We start from the raw sequence: 26,618 nt of genomic DNA, 5'->3' as shown, positions 1-26,618 counted from the left end.
GGTAGCTATTTGAAAACCAAAACCCAGTGGGCACGGTGGCTCACTCCTGGAATCCCTGCACTTCGGGAGGCCAAGGCACGTGGATCACCTGAGGTCAGGAGTTCTAGACCAGCCTGGCCAACATGGTGAAACCCCATCTCTAATGATAATGCAAAAATTAGCCAGATGTGGTGGCGCACACCTCTAATCCTGGCTAGTCAGGAGGCAGAGGCAGGAGAATTGCTTGAACCTGGGGTTGGAGGTTGCAGTGAGTTGAGATGGCGCCATTGCACTCCAGCCTGGGTGAGGAGCAAAACTCTGCCTCCAAAAAAAAAAAAAAAAAAAAACTAATACCCATAAATTGAAGGAAACTGTATTTTATTCTTAAGTAGCCACAATTACTAATGGGTTGTACAGCTTCTCAAACTTCAGAATCAGATTGGACTCCGCCCCACCCCACCCCTTGTTTCCTGTTCCATGTTGATTTCATGCAGCGCTTGCTTTTTTGTCAAAGCAGCCACTGCAAACCCGGCCTTGTGAGGATGTGACGTCATCGGGAAGGGTGTAGCGCCATCTGCTGTTGGAGACGAACCCCTCGCGCTGTGGCTCCTTTGGTTTCCAGCAGCTGCTGTTTTGCTCTGCTTCCCCAGCTTTAAAATGTCTTTCCGTGTCCTGTAAGCTGGTTGCAGTGTCCCTGGCATCTTGTCCTTTGTTTTGGAAGCTGAGACTTTCATGGTTCACGATCTGGGCTAGATTCACCACTGTGGTCTGGTGAGTGGGGTGGGGTGTTCTCATGAGAAGGGACCCACCCTCTGGAGGTACCTGAACAAGGGTGAAATGAGGGATCTGTCCCTTTTAAGAATCAAAGTGAAGTCTTTGGGGTGCTGCCTGTCACCCTAGTGGAGGCCGTAGGATGCCCAGGAAGAACCCAGGGATGGGGGACCACAAAGGGGCCACACCAACATGCATCATGTGGCCTATGTGGTACAAGTGGAATTTGTCATTCAAAAAAATAGTTAAAAGCAGACTTTTAGAAGGCAGCCTGTGTTTTTTTTGACAGATGTGACAGGTGAATGGAAACAAATGACTTGTTGAACTAACAAGTGACTGTCTTTATTAGATGTCCCATGATTCTGGCCGTGGCCTTCTCTCCTGTTTTTGGCACAGTAGGCAGATAAGACAGTGGGGATAGTCTTGAATGCTTTTAAAGGAAAGAAAAGACACCAGAGACTCTGCATTTGTGTTTTTATTCTGTGTGTTTTGGGGACCAGAACTGTTCTGGATTCTACATTGTGGATCCACGTGTGCTGCTTCGTGGCATGTCCTCTGTGGCTGGGGCAGTGCCAGAGTGAAGAATTGCATTAGCCTCCATACCCGTGGGCTTGTCTTTTGAGGTACGGCACTGTGAGATATCACGGCACAGTACGAGAGAGACCACATGTCCCGCTTTCATTACAGTATGTTGTTGCGGTGGTTCTACTTGATGACTATTGTTAATCTCTTACTGTGCCTAATTTATAAATAAAACTTTTTCATAGGATTAAGTTCCTATCATTTGTATAGGAAAATATACAGCATAAAGGAAAAAATGTAATCTGTATAAAGTGTGGGTACTTGGAGCATGTCCTTTATCAGATATGGAGATACTGCTGTAAGTGCATATGTAGAGAAGTTTGTTCCCGTGATAAAGACATCATCTTTGCTTGGCCTACCCATGTTCCCTTCTCAGACACCCCTCCCTTTGTCCCTGTGGCAAGGGCAGCTGCCCACAGGACTTGCTGTATCCTCCCCAGTTCCAGAGTGCACCAGCCACCTGGCCCGCAGACAGTGAGTGAGTGAGTTGGTGCAGAGGACTCTCTGGACTCGGAGACATGGCTGACATTTGATGATCGCTGTGATGTAGAACCCTAGGCTGCGTTGGACTGTGTGCAAGATGACAGTGGTTGGTTAAGAGAGCAGTTAGCAGAAGGGCACAGAAAGCACACCAGAACGAGAGAGAGAGGAGGCAGCCAGCGCCAAGAGCCATCCCAGACTGGGTTCTTGCTTCCTCTTTCTGCTTTCTCGTTTCTAATTCGTTTTCCCTGGGACCTCTCACATTCCTCCTCTCCCCACTTCCCACTGAGAACCTTGGTTAGACTTGGTATATTTTTGAAGGAGGGGTAAAGGAAAGTCAGGAATAGTTTTAATATTCCATTTCTAGAATTAACAATTTCCCAAAAATGTAGTTAATACCAAATTTCTTTTCCCATTAAGATTTCTCATTAATTAAAAAAAAAGTTTCTCATTAATAAGTAGGATTTTGAGACAGATGATTGGACAGTGAATTTAATCACCTAGTGAAAATACCTGAAGTGATGAAAAGCAGTAGGCTCTCCATGTACCCAGGCTCTCCTGAATGTCTTTGCTGTATTACTGTTCTCTAGGGTACTTCCCTCAGAAGAGTGGACAGTACATGAGCCTTTTTCTTGGGCTTTCTGAATTAATATTTTTGGTTTTAAATGAAATAACTCTTGTCAGAAATTACAGTTCTTGGTTGTCCCAATGTATTACCAAACTGTTAATTGCTACATAGGTAGGACTATGGAGGGGGAGAAGGAAACATTAATTAAGAAATTCCTGGCTGGGCATGGTGGCTCACACCTGTAATCCCAGCACTTTGGGAGGGCTGAGGCGGGTAGATCATGAGGTCCAGAGATCGAGATCATCTTGGCCAACATGGTGAAACCCTGTCTCTACTAAAAATACAAAAATTAGCTGGACGTGGTAGCATGTGCCTATAATCCCAGCTAGCTACTCGGGAGGCTGAGGCAGGAGAATCGCTTGAACCCAGGAGGTGGAAGTTGCAGTGAGCCGAGATCTCGCCACTGCACTCCAGCTTGGCAACAGGGGGAGACTTCATCTCAAAAAAAGAAAAGAAAAGAAAAGAAAAAACAAAACAAAATTCCAGCCCAGTGCAGTAGCTCATGCCTGTAATCCCAGCACTTTGGGAGACCAAGGTGGAAGGATCGCTTGAGCTCCCAGTTGGAGATCTGCCTGGGCAACGTAGCAAGTCCCCATCTCTAATTAAAATTTACACAAAAAGAAAGCCCTACTCAGGAAGTTGAGGCAGGAGGATCACTTGAGGTTGAGAGTTTGAAAACAGCCTGGGCAACATAATGAGACTCATCTCTGAAAATACAAAAATTAGCCAGACATGATCGCATGTGCCTGTAGTACCAGCTACTCAGGAAGCTGAGATGGGAGGATGCTTGTGTCCAGGAGTTTGAGGCAGCAGTGAACTGTGATGGTGCCACTGCACTCTATCCTGGGTGACACAGGAAGACCCCGTCTCTTAAAAAAAACATAAAAAGGAGAAGAAGAAAGTCCATTGATTAAAAAAATATTTGGGAGGCTGCTTTATGCCATAAATCCTGAGAAACACAGTGGTGAAAAGTGAGAGGGCTCTGTCCTGAGCCTCCCAACTTCTCCTTGTCCTCAAATCAGCCCTGTCACTTCATTCTTAGGTTAAGAACGTCATAGCCTCTAGTTCTATAGACCCTGTATAGCCGCCGCCTCCTTGAAATTGCCAAGGAAGCAAACACCAGGTGTCTCTCTTTCCCCAGGTTACTCTGATGTACTTTCCTCACTTGAAAACCGTGACCTAGTATTTATTATTCATGTTATGGGGGTTACTGTTTTGCTTGCTTTTTAGTCATTGCTCATTAACTTGGATGGAATTAAGGGTTTGTTTTTTTTTTTTTTTTTTTTTTTTTTTTTTTTTTTTTGAGACGGAGTTTCGCTCTTGATACCCAGGCTGGAGCGCAATGGCGCGATCTCGGCTCACCGCAATCTCCGCCTCCTGGGTTCAGGCAATTCTCCTGCCTCAGCCTCCTGAGTAGCTGGGATTACAGGCACGCGCCACCGTGCCCAGCTAATTTTTTGTATTAGTAGAGACGGGGTTTCACCATGTTGACCAGGATGGTCTCGATCTCTTGACCTCGTGATCCACCCGCCTCGGCCTCCCAAAGTGCTGGGATTATAGGTGTGAGCCACTGCACTTTAAAATTTTTTTTTTTTAAAGACATGACATCTTACTATATTGTGCAGGCTGGCCTCCAACTCCTGAGCTTAAGCAATCTTCCTGCCTCAGCCCTCCCAAGTAGTTGGGATTACAGGTCTGAGCCAATGCGCCCGGCTTAAAAGCTTACTTAGGGAGAAAAGTCTGGGACTAACAGGAGATGCATCTGTCTTCCTTAGAACAGGTTTTGTAGTGAGTGCCTTGCTGTGTTTCTGCTGCTTCAGTAGGGTCCCCTTCCCTCTACCTTTTTTATGACTGAGCTTGTTTGTACTGTCAGAGTTTAAGAGAGGGATGGCAGTTGTACTAAACATTCCAGGATGGAGACAATAAAGTTAATTTGCCTCTCATGTCCAGAGATAGAAGTGGCAAGCTTTGTTAGTGTTTCAGCAGGTAAGAAATCTTGACTAGTAGGAATAAGTCAGAATCTCATTGACTTTACACCTGCTTACCCTCTCCTTGGGACTCTGTTCAGATTTCTCCACATCAGAGTGGCCTTCTCTGGCCACCTTCTAAGAAAGACCTCCCCATCTCACCTGTCTCCCCTTCTTACCCAGTTTTATGTTTCCTTAGCAATGGATAGCAGTCGATGTATCAAAATAGAGACTTGCACTGTTCGCTTAATGCCTTCCTCGACCAACAAGCCAGCTCCGGAACAGCAAGTGCTGTGTCTTGTTTCCTACGGACTCCCCTGAGCTATGGTGCCTGGCACGTGATTGGAGATGGGCAGGTCGTTGTTGAGTGAATGAATGCAGCCATACAAACACAAACCCAGATCTTGAGGCCACTTTATTGTTAAATGTTTTATCAACAATTGAAACTTTCATCCTATTTTCATGTTGTTATATAATATGGCTATATATGTACTCAGACTCCAAGTAAATATTTGTGCTTACTTTACTCTGGCTTAAACTGGCGCCTGGCACCAGAGTAGTCTCACAAAATGCTTTTCTCACAGTGACCACATTAACAAAGCAAGATATTAGCTGAGCTTTACAGAGCACTGTGTCATTCTAAATGGCCTGAAGACATAGTTTCCCTTATTCCTGTTTCCTTCCAGTTCTCTTTCTGAATCACAGATGATTTAGAATACGGGTTATAAAAACATTTCCAACTCAGAGTACTTTCTGTGTTTTGCAGTTTTTTTATTTTTATTTTTGAGATGGAGTCTCACTCTGCCACCCAGGCTGGAGTGCAGTGGCATGATCTCAACTCACTGCAACCTTCACCTTCCAGGTTCAATCAATCCTCCTGCCTCAGCCTCCCAAGTTGATGGGATTACAGGCAAGAGCCACCACGCCCAACGAATTTTTGTATTTTCAGTAGAGACAGGGTTTCAACATGTTGGTCAGACTAGTCTTGAATTCCTGACCACTTCAAGTGGTCAACCCGCCTTGGCCTCCCAACGTGTTGGGATTACAGGTGTGAGCCACTGTGCCCAGCCTAGAAGCATGTTTCTTTTCTTGCCTGGTGGGGAGATATTTTATCTTTAAAGATTGACTCTTATTCTGTAATGCAAAAATATGTTCGTGTTTCTAGGATTTCTCTTTAAGAGACTAGTGGTCAGAGTTTGGCGGAGACTACCACAGTCGCCTGGGGTGTTCGTGCCCATGTGTTTGGCTCTCTCTAGGCTTACTTGACTCCCTGGGGATGAGTACCTGGGAATACAGTTGGTAAGAGCTTTAAATTAGGCCAGGCTAAAAAGTTTGATTTTTTTCCGTAGGAGGAATATTTGAAGAGTTTTGAGCGGAGGAGTCACATGTCAGAGCTGTCCTTCAGAAGGATAAATCAGGCAGTGCTGCTTAAGATGGATTGAAGTGGAAAAGAGGTGGGATAGAGAAGCAGATTAGTAATGGGCCCGGCAAAGATGGTGAGCCGGCAGGAGACTGCAGCAGTGGGGGTGGAGCACAGGGGCAGAAGGGAAAGTCATGGAACGGAGGCCGCAGGAGAGCTGGGAGGGACTGCCGGTGGGTTTGGAAAGGAAAGGGGTGCTGAGGCTCACTTTACACTTGTGGAATCTGAAAGGATTGAACCCTCAGAGCACTGCAGCTTGTAGAGCTTTCTAGGAACTGGGGTGCCTTCAGGGAAGGGGAATAAGGAGTAGATCCTCAAGTTGGTAGAAGGACCACAGAAGAACCAGTGGAGGGTTCAGAAGGGGATGTGACTGGGTGTGGCAGGTGTGGAACTGGGTGTGGAGCTGGCTTGGTGAGAGCAGGATGAGAGGCTGCTGTTGCTGGCCCCTGAGTGTACGGTAGGCCTGTCAGTTGCACTCCACTTGCAATGGGCTGAGAACCTGTGTACATAGCAAGGCACACAAGACACTCACTTTTTTTTTTTAAGAGATGAGTCAGCCAGGTGCGGTGGCTCACATCTGTAATCCCAGTGCTCTGGGAGGCTGAGGCTTGCAGATCACAATGTCAAGAGTTCAAGACCAGCCTGACCAACATGGTGAAACCCTGCCTCTACTGAAAATAAATAAATACAAAAATTAACTGGGCGTGGTGGCAGTCGCCTGTAATCCCAGCTGCTAGGGAGGCTGAGGCAGGAGAATTGCTTGAATCCCGGAGGCGGAGGTTGCAGTGAGCTGAGATCATGACACTGCACTCCAGCCTGGCGACGGAGCAAGACTCCATCTCAAAAAAAAAAAAAGAGTCTTATTCTGTTGCCTAGGCTGACATGCAGTGGCTTGCTGCTGCCTTGAATTCCTGGGCACAACCAGTCCTCCTGTCTTAGCCTCTGGAGTAGCTAGGACTACGGGTATGCACCAGCATGCCTAATTTTTAAAAAAAAATTCTTTGAGAGACGGAATCCTTCTCTGTTGCCCAGGCTGGTGTCAAACTCCTGACCTCAAGTGATCCTCCCCTGGGATTATCGGCATGAGCCACCACGCCTGGCTCCTAACATTTGGCATCTCTCTCTCTATTTTTTTTTTTTTTAGAGGTGGCGTCTTGCTCTGTCACCAGGCTGGAGTGCAGTGATGACATCTCGGCTCACTGCAACCTCCGCCTCCAGGGTTCAAGCGATTTTCCTGCCTCAGCGTCTCAAGTAGCTGGGACTACAGGCACACACCACCACTGCCAGCTAATTTTTGTATTTTTAGTAGAGACGGGGTTTTACCATGTTGGACAGGATAGTCTCAATCTCTTGACCTCATAAACTGCCTGCCTCGGCCTCCCAAAGCGCTGGGATTACAAGCGTGAGACATTTGGCATCTCTTTTTATATATTCAATCACAATATGTTTATTTATTTATTTTTTCCAGTAAAGTGAATGTCTCTAACAGACATTCACTCTACTGCCAAAATAAAGTGAAGGCTTATCCTCATGGCAGGTTGCAAGACTGTATCTGCATGTGAATCTGTACTTTCAGAAGTTGTATGGCTTGCTTTTCTGCCTTTGTTCTGTCCTCCACTAGGTGTGAGTTAGTGAGGTTTTCCTCTTTGGCCAGTATTTTTTGAGAAAAATACTATGGTGCCATGAAGTTTAAGGCAGCCTTCCCCTGAGGATAGCCAAATCCAAACCCAACTGAAGACTACATTTAATTAACCACTTATCCCCACACACTAGTGGCTCAGCAGAAAAAGAGGTATACCCGATTCTGGGTGTAGGTACTGCTTGATTTAGTTTTCTGTTGCTATCCTCTAATATTCAATAAAAAAATTAGATGCACAAAAAATGATTTCTGGTTAAGAGAGAAATAAAGGGAAGCCAACTCAGCGAGGACCCAGATGTTGAAACTGCCAGAGACTTTAAATGACTGCGATTGATGGGGTAAAAGATTGAGTGAGAGAGGTGTACAGCATGCATCATTCATGAAAAGATGGAGAATTTCAGGACGCAGAAACTCTAGAAAAGGTTAAATAGAAATGTTAGAGATTTTTTAAAAACCTCATAGATGAAGAATTTGTTCAGTGAGTTTTATCCGCAGATTGGCTTAGCACAGCTGAATAAACAATCAGTGAAACTGAAGTTAGGTCAATAGAAATCCAAAATGAAACAAGCAGAAAAAAATAAACCAGAGCAAAGACAGTATTTAGGCCATGCACAGTGGCTCATGCCTGTAATCCCAGCACTTTGGGAGGCTGAGGCAGGTGGATCACCTGAGGTCAGGAGTTTGAGACCTCCCTGGCCAACATGGTGAAACCCTGTCTGTCTCATTAGCTGGTTGTGGTGGCGGGCACCTGTAATCCCAGCTACGCAGGAGGCTGAGGCAGGAGAATCGCTTGAACCCAGTAGATGGAGGTTGCTTAGTAAGCCCAGATCACGCCATTATACTCCAGCTTGAGCGACAGATCAAGACTCCATCTCAACAACAACAACAAAAAAACAGTATTTAGTAGTTGTGGCATGATAACAAACTGTCTAATACACATTGGAGCCCTAGGAAGAAAATGTGGCAGAAGTAGTATTTGAAGAGCTACTGGTTGAGAATTTTCCATTAGTGAAAGACGACAAACCAGAGATCTGTGAAGTTCAGAGAACTCTGAGCACCGTAAATATAAACAAAAAACCCTCAACACTTAGGTACTACAGTCTAACTGCTGAAAGTCAAAGAGAAAGTTTTGATTGTAGCCAGAAAATATTTCATACAGGCCGGGCATTGTGGTTCACGCCTGTAATCCCAGCATTTTGGGAGACTGAGGTGGGAGAGTCACTTGAACCCAGGAATTAGAGAGCAGCTTGGACAACATAGCGAGACTTCATCTCTACAAAAAATAAAAATAAAAAATCAGCCCTAGGTGTTCTGCCAGCACCTATGGTCTCAGCTACTCGGGAGACTAAAGTGAGAGGATCGCTTGAGCCTGGGAGGTTCAGGCTGCAGTGAGCCAAGATTGTGCCAGTGCACTGTGGCCTGGGTGACAGAGAGAGACCTAGTGCCACAAAAGACTGTGGAGTTCATTGCCAGTAGATCTGCCCTGTGAGATGAAGGAAGTTCTTCAGGCAGAAATGGATCCCATCACACTGCAGTTCTCTTCTGGTGCTATCTAGTTTAATATAAATCAGACCAGCCAAATGAAGAGATGCATATCGCAAGGGCTAGGAAAGTCTCAAACACAGATCCTCCAAGCCTCCTCCTCATGGAGTCACTCTCCTGACAAATCAGGCTCAGCGAGCTGCTAACCAGGAAGCTCCCCTGAGCCTTGGTGTTAAGACTTTTTAGTGGGGCTTTGTTACTTGGGCACAATTGATTGAACATAATCTCTAGCCCCTCTCCCACCCCAATCAGAATAGTTCAAACCCCAGCTGTCTAATCTCATGGTTGGTCTTTCTGGTAACTAGCCTCTAGCTTAGTCAAAGCATTGAGGCTCGTGAATAACAAAGGGATGCCTCTCACTCTGGAACATCCCATAGTTTTTGAAGTTCCTTCTGAGGAACTGGGAACAAAGACCAGATGGAGTCTTCAAAAACCATGTAGAAATAAAATGCTAGACAATTGTGTTACAAAGGGTGGAAGGGAAGAAATACCGTGAGCCTTAAACAACACAGGGATTAGGGGTGCCCGTCGGCTGTGCAGTCAGAATTCTTGTATCACTTGCCTCCCAAAACCTTAGCTACTAATGGCCTGCTGTTGACTGGAAGCCTTACTGATAGCAGTCAACAGATAGGTTTTGTTTTGTATATTATGTATTGTGATAAAACAAGCCAGAGAAAGCATTAAGAAAATCATAAGGAAGAGAAAAATATATTTGCTATTTATTGAATCGAAGTGGATCCCTCATAAAGGTGTTTGTCCTTATCTTCAGGTGGAGGCTGAGGAGGAGGAGATGGGGTTGGTCTTGCTGTCTTGGGTGGAGGAGGTGGGAGGGGAGGTAGGTGAGACAGGCATACTTGGTAGAACTTTACTGAAGTTCATGATTTCCGACTTTCTGCTTTTTCACGTATCTAAAAAAGTTTCCGTATGGTACTACCCTTCTAATGTACACTCTAGTTTTAGTTCCTGTGTTGTGAAAGGTCTGTGTCCTAAAGAAGTCAAGGTAATGGGGAGTCTTGGGTACTGGGGACCCGCTGCCAGATTGCCCTGTGTCCACGTGTTTTTGGCACTGCTGCTGCCTCATCATCTGGCACCGCTTTGGAAGCACGGACATCTGTCAAGGTGTCTTCTGTTAATTCCTCTGGTGTGGTGTATAACAGCTCTTGAATTTCTCCAAGATCCATATATTACAGTCCTTACCCACCCCTAACCTTTTAAAAGCTTATCCACAATCTTTTCATTATTTCCTTGATTGGCTCTCAGAAATCCTGTGAGGTCAGGCACAGCATCTGGACATAGTCCTCCTCTCCAGCAGGAATTGATGGTTTCAGGCTTCATGGCCTTCACAGCCTTTTCTGTAACAACCTTGGCATCTTCAGTGCTATAATCTTTCCATTCTTAGAGTGTGTCTGTCTATTGGGATTCTCTTTCATAACACTGACGATTCTTTCCATAGAGTACTGCGTGTCATGAGCCTTAGAGGTCCTATGATCCTCTGATGTAGAGGCCGAAGGAGAGGTGCTGCATTTGGGGGCAAGCAGACCACTTCAGTGCCTTCAGTATTGAACTCATGGGGTTCTGAGTGGCCGGGGCATTGTCCAATATCAGAAGAACTTTAAAAGGCAGTCCCTTACTGGCAAGGTGCTTCCCGACTGCAGACCAAGGACATTGATCGAACCAATCCAGAAAAAGGGATTTTGTTGTCCCAGTGTTGTTGCACAACCAAGAGACTGGCAGCTGGTGTTTAGGCTCGGGGGTTAGCAGCTTTATAGATAGGAGCAGTCCTGATCAGAAACCTGACTGCATTTGCACAAAACGGTAGAGTTGGCCTCTCCCTGCCTGTCTTCAATGCTGGGGCTTGCTTCTCTTCCTTACTAATAAGTGTCCTTTGTGGCAGTTTTTCCAGAATAGGGCACTTTTGTCTGCATTAAAAACCTATTCAGGCAGATTTTCTTTTCCTCAATGATCTTCTTCTTGGCATCTGGGAACTCTGGTGCCTCTTGGTTGGCAGAAACAGCTATTAACATTTTTTAAGCCAACCCTCTTTCTAAACTGATAAGCCACCCTTTGCTGGCATTAAATTCTCTAGCTTTTAAGTCCTTCACTTTCAGCTGGAACTGGTGGCTCATGCCTAGAATCTGAGCACTTGGGGAGGCCAAGGCAGGAGGATGGCTTGAGACGTTTGTTTCTTTGTTTCTCCATAAACAAAGAAAAAATTTAGTCAGGTACAGGTGTGGCATGTGTCTGAATCCTTGCTATTTAGGGGGCTGAGGCAAGAGGGCGGCTTGTGCCCAGGAGTTCGAGGCTGCAGTGATCTGTTCAAGGCTGTCACCCACTTGGTTGACAGACTCTTATTTATTTATTTATTTAGAGATGGAGTCTCGTTCTGTCGCCCAGGCTGGAGTGCAATGGCGTGATCCCGGCTCACTGCAACCTCTGTCTCCTGGGTTCAAGTGATTCTCCTGCCTCAGCTTCCCGAGTAGCTGAGATTACAGGCACCAGCCACCATGCCTGGCTAATTTTTGCATTTTTAGCAGAGACAGAGTTTTACCATATTGGCCAGGCTGTTCTCAAACTCCTGATCTCAGCTGGTCTGCTCACCTTGGCCTCTGAAAGTACTGGGATTACAGGCATGAGCCACTGTGCCTGGACAAGAGTACCTAATCTTTAACATAGTAATTCCATCTTCGGAAATCTAAGGATTTTAACCTAATGCAACCGTGAAAATAGGCCACCTCCTGCTGGGTGCTTGGCTAAGTGAGCCAGGGTGCTCACAGTCACTGAGAATGGCTCGGTGTCCACTACAGCACCACCTAAAAAAAAAAAAAAATTACCCATCTGCACACTGATCCTTCCTTGGGTAAGTGGCTTCGCTGCTCTGGACTGGGAGGCAGGACCTGATGGAACCCACACTGGCTCTTCAGTTTCCTCTGATATTCAGAGATCATGGTCTCATCGGGCCCAGGCTGTACATTGTGCTTCAGCTCTCTTCCCAGGTTTGAGAGTCTGAGAGCCATTCTGATGTAGTTCCAGGGTTTTGCACGAATCCCATAGAACCACATGAGAATAGTCCTTCTTGATTTTTATTAGTTTAATTTGCATTGGTGGAGTATCTCCTTGTTCCCCTCTTCACGTTACAGAATTTTTCACACTCTCTCCACTGAATGTAAGATTCAGGTGGGTAGCTAACAGGGTCTGTTTTGTAGACTTGTGTCTTCAGCATCTGGCATATGATCTTAAGATACAGGCACTCAAAAGTATAGGTTGACTGCGTGGGTATTGAGGGGATTTGACCCATAAACGGCTTTAAAATAAAGCTAAAGTATCAAACTTTAAAGACTAGAGTTCGAGATGTAGCCAGGAGGCACCTGAAATGGTTTGATGGCATGTGTTGCAGGCCCTTCCCCTTCACAGGAAGGAATGGTCTGGAAGCTTTGCACTGTGTAGGTGTGTATAGGCTGACTTGGCCACAGAAGACAGGACAGCAAGGCTCACACCCACACCAGGCCACTACTGGGCCAAGAGAGGGCCTAAAAGCTGTGTTGTGGGGTGGGTTTATTTCAGCATTTAAAAAGTTCTATATGTAACTTGGTTTGCTTGTTAAATTGATGATAAATTTGTATTTACTCTTGTAAACCAGTGATCTGAATTCTTTTCTTTTTTCTTTTTTTGAGATAGAGTCTTGCTCTGTCGCCCAGGCTGGAGTGCATTGGTGTGATCTCCGCTCACTGCGACCTCCGCTTCCTGGTGTCAAGCGATTCTCCTGCCTCAGCCTCCCAAGTAGCTGGAACTATAGGTGCGAGCCACCACGCCCAGCTAATTTTTTGTATTTTTAGTAGAGGTGGGGTTTCACCATGTTAGCCAGGATGATCTTGATCTCCTGACCTCGTGATCTGCCCGTCTTGGCCTCTCTAAGTGCTGGGATTATGGGCGTGAGCCACTGCGCCCAGTCTATTTTTTCCTTTTAAGATGTATTTTATTTAAAATGGGCACATAATAATTTATACATTTATGAAGTACAGTGTAATGTTTCACTGCATGTTATATAATGATCCAATCAGGGTAATTAGTGTATCTGTTCACTTAAACATTTATCATTTTTTTTTGCTGATCACATTCCAAGTTCTCCATTTTCACTATCTTAAAATACATAATACACTATTACCAATGATAGTTACCCTACTGTAATAGAACACCAGAATATTATAGTTAACCTACCGTATGTAACAGAACACCAGAATATTATAGTTACCCTACTGTATATAACAGAACACAAGAATATTATAGTTACCCTACCGTATGTAACAGAACACCAGAATATTATAGTTACCCTACCGTATGTAACAGAACACCAGAATATTATAGTTACCCTACCGTATGTAATAGAACACAAGAATATTATAGCTACCCTACTGTATGTAACAGAACACAAGAATTTACTTCTTCTGTTAAACTTTTTGTTTTTTGTTGATTTTGTTTTTTAGAGGCAGGGTTTGCTCTGTTGCCCAGGCTGGAGTGCAGTGGTGCAGTCATAGTTTATTGCAGTCTCTAACTTCTGGGCTCAAGCAATCCTCCCGCCTCAGCCTCCCAAGTAGCTGGGACTAACATGCCCAGCTGGTTTTTAAGGTGGTTTTTTTTGTTTGTTTGTTTGTTTGTTTTACATGGAGTCTTGCTCTTTCACCCAGGCTGGAGTTCAGTGGTGCAGTCTCGGCTCACTGCAACCTCTGCCCCCCGGGTTCAAGCAGTTCTCCTGCCTCAGCCTCCCAAGTAGCTGGAATTAAAGGCGCGTACCATCACACATGGCTAATTTTTGTATTTTTAGTAGAGGTGGGGTTTTGCCTTAAGTTTGTTTTTTTTTTGAGACCGAGTCTCACTTTGTCCCCAGGTACCAGGCTGGAGTGCAGTGGCGCTATTCAGCTCACTGCAACCTCCGCCTCCTGTGTTCAAGCGATTCTCTTGCCTCAGCCTCCCAAGTAGCTAGCTGGGATTATAGGTACACGCCACCACACCCAGCTAATTTTTTTTGTATTTTAGTAGAGACAGAGTTTCACCATGTTGGCCAGGATGGTCTCAATCTCTTGACCTCGTTATCCACCCGCCTCGGCCTCCCAAAGTGCTGGGATTACAGGCATGAGCCACAGGGCCCGGCCCTCGCCTTAAGCTTTTTAAATAGAGACTGGATCTCACTATGTGGCCTGGGCGGGTCCTGGACTCCTGGCCTCATCAGTCCTCCTGCCTCAGCCCCCTAAAGCATTGGGATTACAGGTGTGAACCCAGCTCCTGATTTTGTTTAAGGGCGGTGCTACTGGTTTAGTTTTACATTATTGTGGGACCAGTAGTCTTGTCCTTAGTGTGGGGTTCTGTGAGCTGGATAGTCAGAAAAAGAGCACACATTTGGGTCATCTTGTTTTTAGTGAGAAATGGGTCCAGACAGCTCTCCATGTGAGTCTGGGCTAAGGTGATTTGATAGCACTTTCATCATCCTTACTCCAAGCATGAGTCATGATTTGAGCCACAGGGCAATCTAGGCACTGAAATAGAGCAGCTGGGTTCGGTGGCTCATGCCTGCAATCCCAGCACCTTGGAAGGCCGAGCCGCAAGGATCGTTTGAGTCCAGGAGTTCAAGACCAGCCTGTGCAACATGGCAAGACCCCATGTCTACAAATAATTGTTTGTTTTTTTTAATCAGCTGGGCATGGTGGTCCATGCCTGTGGTCCCAGCTACTCAGGAGGCTGAGGCAGGAGGATCACCCGAGCCCAGGAAGTTGAAACTGCAGTGAGCCATGATTGCGCCACTATACTCCAGCCTGATTGACAGAGGGTGACCCTGTCTCAAAAAAAATAATTAATAATGACAGAATGGAGCTGACTATGTATATTTTTTTCTGAGTAGTATTTCTTTTCCTACCTGTCCCTTGATATGGAAAATACTTGGAAAGATTTATATTTAGTGATTGAGATAATTGTGACAGTTAAACAAGCAGTTCTTTACTGGGGTCATTATTGCCTCTCAGGGGACGCCTGGTGACTGGTAAAGTGGGGGAAAGGAGCGCTACTGGCGTGCAGCCAAATATCCTACAGGGGACACACCCCTGGTGGGACACACATTGCTGAGGACACACACACCCCTGGGGACACACACATCGCTGAGGACACACACACATACCCCGGGGGGACACATCGCTGAGGACATATACACGCCTGGGGGGACACACACACACACACACACACACACACCCCACTGAGGACACACACCACTGAGGACACACACACATACCCTTGGGGACACACATCGCTGAGGACACACACGCCTGGGGGCACACACACATCACCCTGGGGACACACACACCACTGGGGACACACACATCGCCGAGGACACGCCTGGGGACACACCCCTGAGGACACACACATCACCCTGGGGACACACACACACACACACCTGGGGAACACACACACACCCTTGGGGACACACAAACACACCTTTGGGGACACACACACACCTCCGGGGGCACACAAACACACCCCTGCCTAAAATGTTTGTTGTACTGAGGTTGAGACCTATGCTTTGAAATTTGATGATTTAATGGCATCTTTTGGGTGTGCTTATAGGGCCTTGACCTGAAGTGAGGCTTCATGAAATCTGAGGCAGTTTGCATTCAGTGTTTAACTCCTTTGTTCACCAACTTTCACACCCAACTTTTTTCCTGAGGTGAAATTCGCATACCATAAAATTAAACCTTTTTAAAGTGAACAGTTCAGTGCCATTTAGTACATTTACAATGTTTTGCAACCAGTCTCTACCTAATTCCACAACATTTTCACCCCAAAAGTAAACCCTGTACCCATGAAATAACTGTCCACTGCACACAAATTTGCACATACACGCACACACATGGAGGCCCGGTAACCCCTGCATTCTGTCTCTGGATTTGTGTGTTGTGGATATTTCACATAAATAAGATTGTATCTATGTGGCCTTTTGTGTATGGCACCGGTCACATATCATAGTTGGTGAGGTTTGTCCGTGTCACAGCAGAGAGAAGAGCAGAGCTTCCTTTTTTTTTTTTTTTTTGGAGACAGTCTTGCTTTGTCGCCCAGGCTGGAGTGCAGTGGCACAATCTAGGCTCACTGCAACTCCTGCCTCCCTGTTCCGGCAGTTCTCCTGGTTCAGCCTCCCCAATAGCTGTGATTATAGGTACACGCCACCATGCCCAGCTAGTTTTTGTACTGTTTTTTGAGACGGAGTTTCGCTCTTGTTACCCAGGCTGGAGTGCAATGGCGCGATCTCAGCTCACCGCAACCTCCGCCTCCTGGGTTCAGGCAATTCTCCTGCCTCAGCCTCCTGAGTAGCTGGGATTACAGGCACACGCCACCATGCCCAGCTAATTTTTTGTATCTTTAGTAGAGACGGGGTTTCACCATGTTGACCAGGATGGTCTTGATCTCTTGATCTCAGGTGATCCACCCGCCTCATCCTCCCAAAGTGCTGGGATTACAGGCGTGAGCCACCGCGCCCGGCCTCCTTTATCTTTGTAGCTGAGTAATAGTCCATTGTTTAGATAGACCACATTTTACTTATCCGTTCATGCACCTTGGATAATTTGTGCTGTCTCCACCTTCTTCTGGCTACTGAGTACTGCTGCTAAGAACATAATGTGTACATGCATTGAGTCCCTGCTTTCGGTTCTTTTGGGAATATACCTAGGAGTAGAATTGCTGGGTTATGAAGTAATTCTTTGTGTAATTTTTTGAGGAACTGCCAAACTGTTTTCCTTCCACACCCACTTTTACTGCCAGAAAGGCACGTGCTTGCTTGCCCGTAAGCAGCATAATTGCAAAACGAAACTACTTGAAGTAAATGAATTAGAATTCACAGTTCAACGGGGAGATGTTTCAGCTGGTTGATTCATCTCCTGACACCAGACTAGATGTGTGCATGTGAGTTTGCAGACTCGAAAGGCACTGAATTAATAAATAGGCAGTGGTGACCTGTGAAACCTCCATAAGTGGTCTTTTCACAGTTTAATTTGAGGGAGTGATTACAAAAGCATCTTTAAATGTTCCTGAAATCAGGCCAGGCATAGTGGCTCACGCCTGTAATCTCAGCACTTTGAGAGGCCAAGGCGGGCAGATCACCTGAGGTCAAGAGTTTGAGACCAGTCTGGCAGAGATGGTGAAACCCCCATCTCTACTAAAAATAGAAAAAAAATTAGCTGGGCATGGTAGTGACCACCTGTAATCACAGCTACTTGGGAGGCTGAAGCAGGAGAATTTCTGGAACCTGGGAGGCAGAGGTTGCAGTGAGTTGAGATCATGCTACTGCACTCCAGCCTGGGTGACAGAGTGAGACTCCGTCTCAAAACAAACAAATAAGTGTTCTGAAATCAGAAGAAGTCTAGAATTAGACGTATTTTCATTCCACCTGAAGCATGTCAAGAGGAGTCAGAAACCTCTCTAGTGATCTCTGTCACCATTCTAGCCACCTTCCTGGGCACCAGGGCCAGGCACTGGATAGGACCATGTCAGCAGGAGAGGGACAGGTAGGGACTGGCAGTGTCCCGACATAGACTTGCCAGGACTCAGAAAGTAGTTATCTAGTGGCTTCTTTGAGATTCAGATGAAATGCTCTCCATTGTCATGCCAAACTTTAATAATCTTCGATGTTTGTTGAATTGCATTAGTGAGAGAGAGAGAGAGTGTGTGTGTGTGTGTGTGTGTGTGTGTGTGTTGTTTGTTGAGACAAGACGTCACCTGGACTGGAGTGCAGTGACATGATCTCTGCTCACTGCAACCTCTGCCTCCTGGGTTAAAGTGATTCTCCTTCCTCAGCCTCCAGAGTAGCTGGGATTACAGGTGCCTGCAATCACCCTGGCTAATTTTTTTAATTTTTAGTAGAAACAGGGTTTCACCATCTTGGCCAGGCAGGTCTCGAACCTCTTGACCTCAGGTGATGTGCCTCCCTTGGCCTCCCAAAGGCTGGAATTACAGGTGTGAGCCACCACACTCATCCTGTTTTGCATTTTTGTTTTGAGACAGAGTCTTGCCCTGTTGCCCAGGTTGGAGTGTAGTGACGTTGATCTCGACTCACTGCAACCTCCCCCTCCTGGCTTCAAGCAGTTCTCCTGTCTCAGCTTCCCAGGTAACTGGGATTACAGGCGTGTGATACAACACCTGGCTAATTTTTTTGGACTTTTAATGGAGATGGGGTTTCACCATGTTGGCCATGCTGGTCTTGAACTCCTGACCTCAGGTGATTTGCCTACCTTAGCTTACCAAAGTGCTGGGATTACAGGGTGAGCCACTGGGCTCGGTCTGCATTCGTTTTTAAATTGTTACTGTAATTTTTCTAGTAACAGGATTCTAACCTCTATCCTCATACTTTTCAGTTTAATTCAGAGTATTTTCCCTGGGGCACTTCTAAGGATTCTTAAATTGAAATCAGTCCCTTCCCCCACTCCTCATCCCTGTTTCAAAAATAAAATAAAATAAAAAAAGAAATTGAAATCAGATTTCTTATTTTGTTCCCACACCGAGAAACAAAATATGACAGTAGTACTAAATAAAGCAATTGTAGGGGAGAAATAGTAATAGAGAAGGGGTAGATTTCTGTGTTGCTAGTAGTTACATTTTCTTGCATAAAATGCAACTACTAGCAAAATGGAATATGTTATTCACAACCTCAGTGCAATACAAACACAGCCTTTTCTGTTTGTTTCAGATAAGTTTACATGTTTTGGAGACCAGACCAGAAGCTCTTCTGAATTAAGGTAATTTTGATATTTTTATTCTTATCAGCTTTATAAATTTCTTCAGAGTTTGTTTTTTAAATACCCTGGTGCATTGGTTTGTTTGTTTTTAAAGAGACAGGGTTTTGCCATGTTGCACAGGCTGGATTCTGACTCCTGGGGTTATGTGCAGTGGATATTTGGGCTGTCTGCACAGAAGGGGTTTTCTCACTTCAGCCTTTTGAGTAGCTGAGGCTATAGACACATACCATCATACTTGGCCAATACCATGGTTTTTGTTAGTTTTTTCTATTTCTTTTTTTTTTTTTTTTCTTTTTCTTTTTTTTTTTATTTTAGGTTTTGGGGTACATGTGAAAAACATGCAAGGTTGTTGCATAGGTGTATACGTGGCAGTATGATTTGCTGCCTCCCTCCCCTTCACCTATATCTGGCATTTCTCCCCATGCTATCCCTCCCCAACTCCCTACCCCCCACCGCTATCCCCCCTCCCCCCCAACAGACCCCTGTGTATAGTGCTCCCCTTGTCCATGTGTTCTCCTTGTTCAACACCCGCCTATGAGTGAGAACATGTGGTGTTTGATTTTGTGTTACTTGTGTCAGTTTGCTGAGAATGATGGTTTCCAGGTTCATCCATGTCCCTACAAAGGTCGTGAACTCCTCGTTTTTTATGGCTGCATAATATTCCATGGTGTATATGTGCCACATTTTCCCTGTCCGGTCTATCATCGATGGGCATTTGGGTTGTTTCCAGGACTTTGCTATTGTAAACTGTGCTGCAATGAACGTTCGTGTGCATGTGTCCTTATAGTAGAACGATTTATAGTCCTTTGGATATATGCCCAGTAATGGGATTGCTGGGTCAAATGGAATTTCTATTTCTAGGTCCTTGAGGAATCGCCACACTGTTTTCCACAGTGGTTGAACTAATTTACACTCCCACCAACAGTGTAAAAGTGTTCCTATTTCTCCACATCCTCTCCAGCATCTGTTTTCTCCAGATTTTTTAATGATCGCCATTCTAACTGGCGTGAGATGGTATCTCAATGTAGTTTTGATTTGCATTTCTCTAATGACCAGTGATGATGAGCATTTTTTCATATGTTTGTTGGCCTCATGTATGTCTTCTTTTGTAAAGTATCTGTTCATATCCTTTGCCCATTTTTGAATGGGCTTGTTTGTTTTTTTCTTGTAAATCTTTTTTAGTTCCGCATAGCCAAGTCAATTCTAAGCAAAAAGAACAAAGCGGGAGGCATCACACTACCGGACATCAAACTCTACTACAAGGCTACAGTAATCAAAACAGCATGGTACTGGTACCAAAACAGAGATATAGACCAATGGGACAGAACAGAGGCATCGGAGGTGACACAACATATCTACAACCACCTGATCTTTGACAAACCCGAAAAAAACAAGCAGTGGGGAAAGGATTCCCTGTTCAATAAGTGGTGTTGGGAAAACTGGCTAGCCATATGCAGAAAGCAGAAACTGGACCCCTTCCTGACACCTTACACTAAAATTAACTCCAGATGGATTAAAGACTTAAACATAAGACCTAACACCATAAAAACACTAGAAGGAAACCTAGGCAAAACCATTCAGGACATAGGCGTAGGCAAGGACTTCATGACCAAAACACCAAAAGCATTGGCAACAAAAGCCAAAATAGACAAATGGGACCTAATCAAACTCCACAGCTTCTGCATGGTGAAAGAAACGGTCAATAGAGTGAATCGGCAACCAACAGAATGGGAAAAAATTTTTGCAGCCTACCCGTCTGACAAAGTTTTTTCTATTTCTTTTAAGCCAAAGTTGGTTTTAAAACAAATTGATCCTCAAAAAAAGCTTCCATTTATTGTTGAGCAAGAAGGCTTAGGGTCCCAGTGATGAGGATTTACCTTCTGAACGAGGGCAGTACTTCTCCAGCTTTTTTCATTAGAAAACAGGAGAGCCCTTTTTTCAAATCAAATCTTAGTTGAAATAACAGTATACGATACAGAAAAAAAGTAAGGGGAACATTATTCAGGAAAAAAATCCCTTTTTGTTTGTATAAAGTGGGAGCAATGAAGCCATGTTTGTAGTTAGTGAGTCTGGGTGAGGGTACACAGTTTTTCTGTATTCTTGCAACTCTTTGAAGTTTGAAATAATTTTAAATTAAAAAGCGAAATTAAATTGAGTAACAATTAGGGTGCAGAACAATAGGATTTATTTATTTATTTGAGATGGAGTTTTGCTCTGTCGTCCAGGTTGGAGTGCAGTGGCGCGATCTCGGCTCACTGCAACTTCCTCCTCCCGGGTTCAAGCAATTCTATTTCAGCCTCCTGAATAGCTGGGATTTCAGGCACCCACCACCACACCTGGCTAATTTTTGTATTTTTAATAGAAACGAATTTTCTCTGTGTTGGTCAGGCTGGTCTCGAACTTCTTACCTCAGGTGATCCACCCACCCCAGCCTCCGAAAGTGCTGGGATTATAGGCGTAAGCCACGGTGCCTGGCCACTATTGGATATTCCTAAGCAAAAGGAAAACTTGACACCATATAACTCAGGCCAGGTAGGGTAGCTCACACCTATAATGCCAGCAGTTGGGAGGCTGAGGCAAGTGGATCACCTAAAGTCAGGAGATCAAGACCATCCTGGCCAACATGGTAAAATCCTGTCTCCACCAAAATACAAAAAAATTAGCCTGGTGTGGTGGCAGGCGCTTGTAGTCCCAGCTACTCGGGAGGCTGAGGCAGGGGAGTCACTTGAACCCGGGAGATGGAGGTTGTGGTGAGCAGAGATCATGCCACTACACTCCAGCCTGATGACAGAATGAAACTCCATCTCAAGAAAAAAAAAATTAACTCAACATGGATCATATACCTAAACATAAAACCTAAAATTAGAAAAATTGTTGAGATTTTGAATTAAGCAAACTTTTTTTAGATATGACATCAAAGATACAATCCATAAAAGAAAACATTTATAAATTAGACTTTATCAGACTTTAAAACTTGTGTTTCCTGGAAAACACAGAATGAAAGACAAACCATAGACTGGTAGAAGATATTAGCAGATGTCTTTTAGCGACTTTTGTTCAGAATATGTAAAGAACTCTCAAAACTCAATTTTGGCTGGATGCCATGGCTCATACCTGTAATCTCAGCACTTTGGGAAGAGGATTGCTTGAAGCTAGGCGTTCAATACCATCCTGGGTAATAAAGTGAGACCGTGTTTCTTTAAAAAAAAAAAAAAAAATTAGCAACCAGGTGTGGTGGCTCACGCCGTAATCTCAGCACTTTGGGAGGCCGAGGCAGGTGGATCACCTGAGGTTGGGAGTTTCAAGACCAACGTGGCCAACATGGCAAAACCCCATCTCTGCTAAAAATACAAAAATTAGCCAGGTGTAGTGGCTCATGCCTGTAATCCCAGCCACTAAGGAGGCTGAGGCACGAGAATTGCTTGAAACCTGGAATTGGAGGTTGGAGTGACATTACGCCACTGCACTGCAACCTGGGTGACAGAGTGAGACTCTATCTCAAAAAAAAAAAAATATGTATCAGGCATGGTGGTGTGTGTCTGTAATACCAGCTACTTGGGAGGCTGAGGTGGGAGGATCACTTGAGCCTGGCTGGTTGAGGCTGCAGTCAGTCATGATCATGCCACTGTACTCCAGCCTGGACAACAGAGCAAGACCCTGTCTCAAAAAAAAAAAAATTAAGAAAACAGGTAATCCAATAAAAAAGAGGCAAATGACTTGAACAGACACTTTACCAGAGAATGTATAGACAGCAATCAAATACCTGAAAAATTGGTCAACATAATTAGTCATCTGGGAAATGCAGAACCACAGCCAAAGCCCACATTTGAATGGCTGTGATACCCAACGTCGTGAGGTGTGAGGGGCTGGGACTCTGCACGCTGCTGATAGGATGTTGGGAATGTGACCCAGCATAATCATTTTGAAAACAGTTTTTTTTTTTTTTTTTTTTTTTTTTTTTAAATAGGGTCTCACTCTGTCATTTAGGCTGGAGTACAGTAGTGTGATGATCATAGCTCACTGCATCCTTGACCTCCTGGGCTCAAGTAATCCTCTGGCCTCAGCCTCCTAAAGTAGTTGGGACTACAGGCATGCACTACCACGCCTGGCTAATTTGTTTATTTGTTTGTTTCTGTAGCGATGGGGTCTCACTGTGTTGCCCAGGCTGGTCTTTAATTCCTGGGCCCAAGTGATCCTCCTGCCTTGGCCTCCCAAAGTGCTCAGATTATAGTCATGTACCACTGCACCTGGCCTGGCATTTTCTTGAAATGTTCAACACACATCTCTAGTATGATCCAGCCATTTATTCTACTCCTAGGAGTCCTCCCAAGAGAAATGAAAGCACATGTTCTCATAAAGACTTGCACATGCAACAGGATGCACAGATTTCAGAGTTTCACATCTGTCTGATTAACTCCTCTATTTTACTGGTTGCCGCTGCTACCCATATTTTTGATCTCTGCAAAAGGGCCTACTTCACTGACTGGATGAAAATGTGGCAGGTGAGGCAAGAGGTAGTTTTCTGGCCGTTACTTCAGGACAACAATGTTATACCTGCTTTCATAGCAAGTCATATTTAGTAAGCATTTACTGTGTTGGTCATGGTTCTAAGGGACTTGCCTGGATTCTATTGGAATTGTCATAGCATGAGCTGTGGGGACTATTACTGTCCCCACTTTCAGACAAAAACATATAGGCAGAGAGAAGTTAGGAACCCTACTGGAGGCCACCTGGTGATAAGAGATAGAGTCTGGGTTAGAACCTGGGGCTTCCAGCTTTCCCACCACAAAGCGTCATACTGCCTCCAGCCATCAGGGCTGTCAGACGTCACTGGTCCTGCTTAAGTTGGCTGGACATGCAAATAGCAATAAAAACACTGAAGTTTTTCTAGTAACAGAATTCTAACCCCTACCCCTGCTTTGCTGTTGGGAAGAGCAAAAATAGTATTCATTGTACTTGGCAGTAGTAAATGTAAAAACAAAAATTATTTTTGTATACTGGAGTGCAAATGGCATGGCACACAGCAGAGTCTTTCCCCAAACCTGAGGATTTCCAGGCCCATTACAAAAGGTGCTTGGAGTTTCGCGTCCTCTGTTGTGTGTGCTGCATGATTTTCAATTTCCCACCACCTTTCCCTGGTAGATCTGCCTTCTGGATGGATGCCATTAATTTCATAAGACTCCATCATATGTCTTACGATTAAAGTTATGCATAAAGTTTGGCTTTGAAATGATCGAAGTAGGACTTCCTGTTTGGCCTCAGCATGTTTCAAGATGTGTATCTATTGAATGATTTTCAATTGACCTAGTATGTGCTAGATTTTGTGCTCTACTCTAAAAGCAAAAAGAGGCCCTAGGCTAACAAGGTTAGAAAAGGGAGAGGAAAATGGGAGACCAGAAGTTTTTTTGATGCATGAAATGTAATAAGGCTTTGGGAGAGTCAGGAGCACTTGCTGTGATTTCAGAGTTCCATGGGTCGGAGGTAAGCTCTTAGCAGCTGTGTCTCACTGGCTCATGCCTGGCTATTAGACCCACTCCCTGGAGAATCGCTTTCTGAGGGCTTTGTGACCACACACTGTAATTTCTGCTATTCCCCCAGTTGCCAGCGTCTTGTGGATGAGTGAGCTCACTTGTGACGGGGACACAAAGGAGATGATCCTAGGGAGTCACTTAACTTAGTCCAGAAATCCTCCCTCCATTGATTGCTTTCTGTTTTTTCCCTTAAAGTTTATTTGTTAAAGACAGACTAACCGACCTGCCTGATCGTCTGTCCTGGAGTGTTTCCCAGGCTATGTGTACCGCCACTCCCTCCGTGGGAGGGTTATTGAACATGTGTCTTCTAGTTGTAGAGCTTTGGTCAGATTCACTTTTTTGGTAAGATTATAGGCACAGGCAAAATCCTAAAGGTATGATTTTAATCATTGTTACCATTGCAAAAAATAGCATCTCAAACAAGGACAGTCGTGTTATTTTTACATATCTGCCTGCTGCTCAAATGTTGTTGGCCCCCTAGCAAGGTCATGTCCAACAGCCATGCAAAGCAGCGTCCTCCTTGCCCTCTCTGGCACACTTCACCCATTCAGTACCTGTGTACGTCCCCAGCCTCTGTGACTCCACGTAGTTTACCTGTTTGTTATCTGTCTCTCTCAAACTAGAATCCAGCCTGGTTCATGCTGCTCAGCACGTGTGGAGGCTCTACCTGCCTGTCGTTTTGGAGGGAGGGTCTGCGCGTGTGTCGCTCTGCAGTGGTGTTAGTAGTCTGTCCTTTTCAGTTGCACTGGTGCCCTGCTCCCCTTATAGGAGCGGTGCATAAAGGAAGCAGGGCCTCAGGACTTTCTGTTGCCCTTTGAATTCACAGTCTTAATTTTGGGGATTGACCTGGACTTGGGAATGAAAGGAAAATGGAAAAGTGGGTGAAACTGGTTTAAATTCCTCATGCAGACTCCTCTCTCTCAAAATGCTGCTTCGTCTTGGGGGTGAGCTGTGATCCTTGTGTGACTGATGAAGTTAGCAAATTTCTGCCCCTGTGTAAGACACCGGGGCCTCAGTGGAGCCGGCTTGGACTTAAGAAGTTTCAGAGATGCGCCACCCGTCCACGCAGTGCTGCACAGGAGGCTCAAAGGTGTGCTGGCTGGCTGGTGACCAGGTGACTCAGGACTGCCCTGCGGCTGCTTGGTGGTGGGACCCCATGTGTGCATTTTGGTGACCATGGTGCCTCGTGTTTTTGAGGTTGTTCTAGTCAAAGGTACATATCGTAATTGAATCGCTGTAAGGCTGACAGCACTTTCAGATTACTTGTCTGATTTAATTTTCATTTTATCCCTGTCATGTAGGTAACACCATTCCCATTTTGCATTAACTAGACCAGAGTAAAAAACGATTTAGTGAAAGCAGTATTCTTTCTGTGTTGCAGAACCAGAACTGGAATTTATTTTTCAGTACCTGTACCCTATTTTGTCGTTGGCAAACTTGCAGCCTGAATGTTGTTGTTGGTGACTGTGTAATAACTGTGGGGTCCTGAGGGCACCTCTGAAGTGCCCCTTAGACTCTCAGGGTCTGGATGAGAGGCCTGGGCTGCTGCATTGCCATGAAGGGCAGAGGCGCAACACGGAGCACATCACATTGCAAATATGAAATATTCTGACTTTAAAAATTACGCTAACACTTGACTCACAAAGATGTTGGTTCTAAAGTAGGGGCATATCTCTTCACCTGCTTGGTTTTAAGTTATTTAAATCTCTGTCTGAAAAGTATTTCAAAAACTGAAATTCTAAATAAAAGCCAATGGCAGATGTGGGTCATCAGGAAGAATAGACATGAGACCTCAGCAGACCCTGTCTTAGTGGATTAGACGGGCAAGTTCCTGCAGTCAGCACAGCCAGAGCTTAGCCGTGACATTGGCACTGGAGGAGAGGGGCCCAGGCCAGGTAAACCTGATGGTGCGTGTTCTGGAAGGTTTGGGGGGACTAAGGATAGTGAAGAGAAAAGCAAAGGTGATTGATTACATGTAAGTAACACTTTGAAAATTTACATTTACTTTTTAATTTTCCAAAGGAAGCTGCATCAATATTTGGAAGTAAGAGTAGAAAAAGGTAGAATAACAATGCTGTTAGGCTTTTTAACTCTTTCTTTAAAGTAAGTATTTTTTTGTTACTGGATAGAAAATCTTGATTGTTGTCAAAAAAAAAGAAATTAAAGGAAGTATATTTTTCTTTTTTTTTTTTTTCTTTTTTTCTTTTAAGACAGGGTCTTGATTTTCCAGTCTCAGGTGGATTCTCTCACCTCAGCCTCACAAGTAGCTGGGACCACAGGCGGGTACCACTACACCAGCTAATATTTTGCATTTT

The 26,618-nt window shown here is 44.9% G+C and overlaps 1 protein-coding gene across 4 annotated transcripts in view; it reads left to right on the top strand.

Moving 5' to 3' along the window:
- The window catches only part of GNB1 (G protein subunit beta 1), a 100,493-nt gene that overhangs the window by 29,936 nt on the left and 43,939 nt on the right, over positions 1 to 26,618 (top strand). For 2 of the 4 annotated variants that reach the window (XM_012467888.3, XM_012467886.3), the window contains exon 1: positions 26,169 to 26,278. The gene's annotated coding sequence lies outside the window, so the exon portion shown is untranslated. Of the gene's footprint in view, positions 1 to 12,694; positions 12,802 to 18,723; positions 18,773 to 26,168; positions 26,279 to 26,618 lie in introns of those variants that run through there. The other 2 variants (XM_064371977.1, XM_021667456.2) reach the window with 2 other exon arrangements.

This window comes from Aotus nancymaae, unplaced genomic scaffold (genome assembly GCF_030222135.1).
Source record: "Aotus nancymaae isolate 86718 unplaced genomic scaffold, 86718_ANA_hifiasm-v0.15.2.pri h1tg000250l, whole genome shotgun sequence".
Classification (NCBI taxonomy): Eukaryota; Metazoa; Chordata; class Mammalia; order Primates; family Aotidae; genus Aotus; species Aotus nancymaae.
Note: the sequence above shows the minus strand (reverse complement) of the source record. Positions and strands in the feature narration are given on the sequence as shown.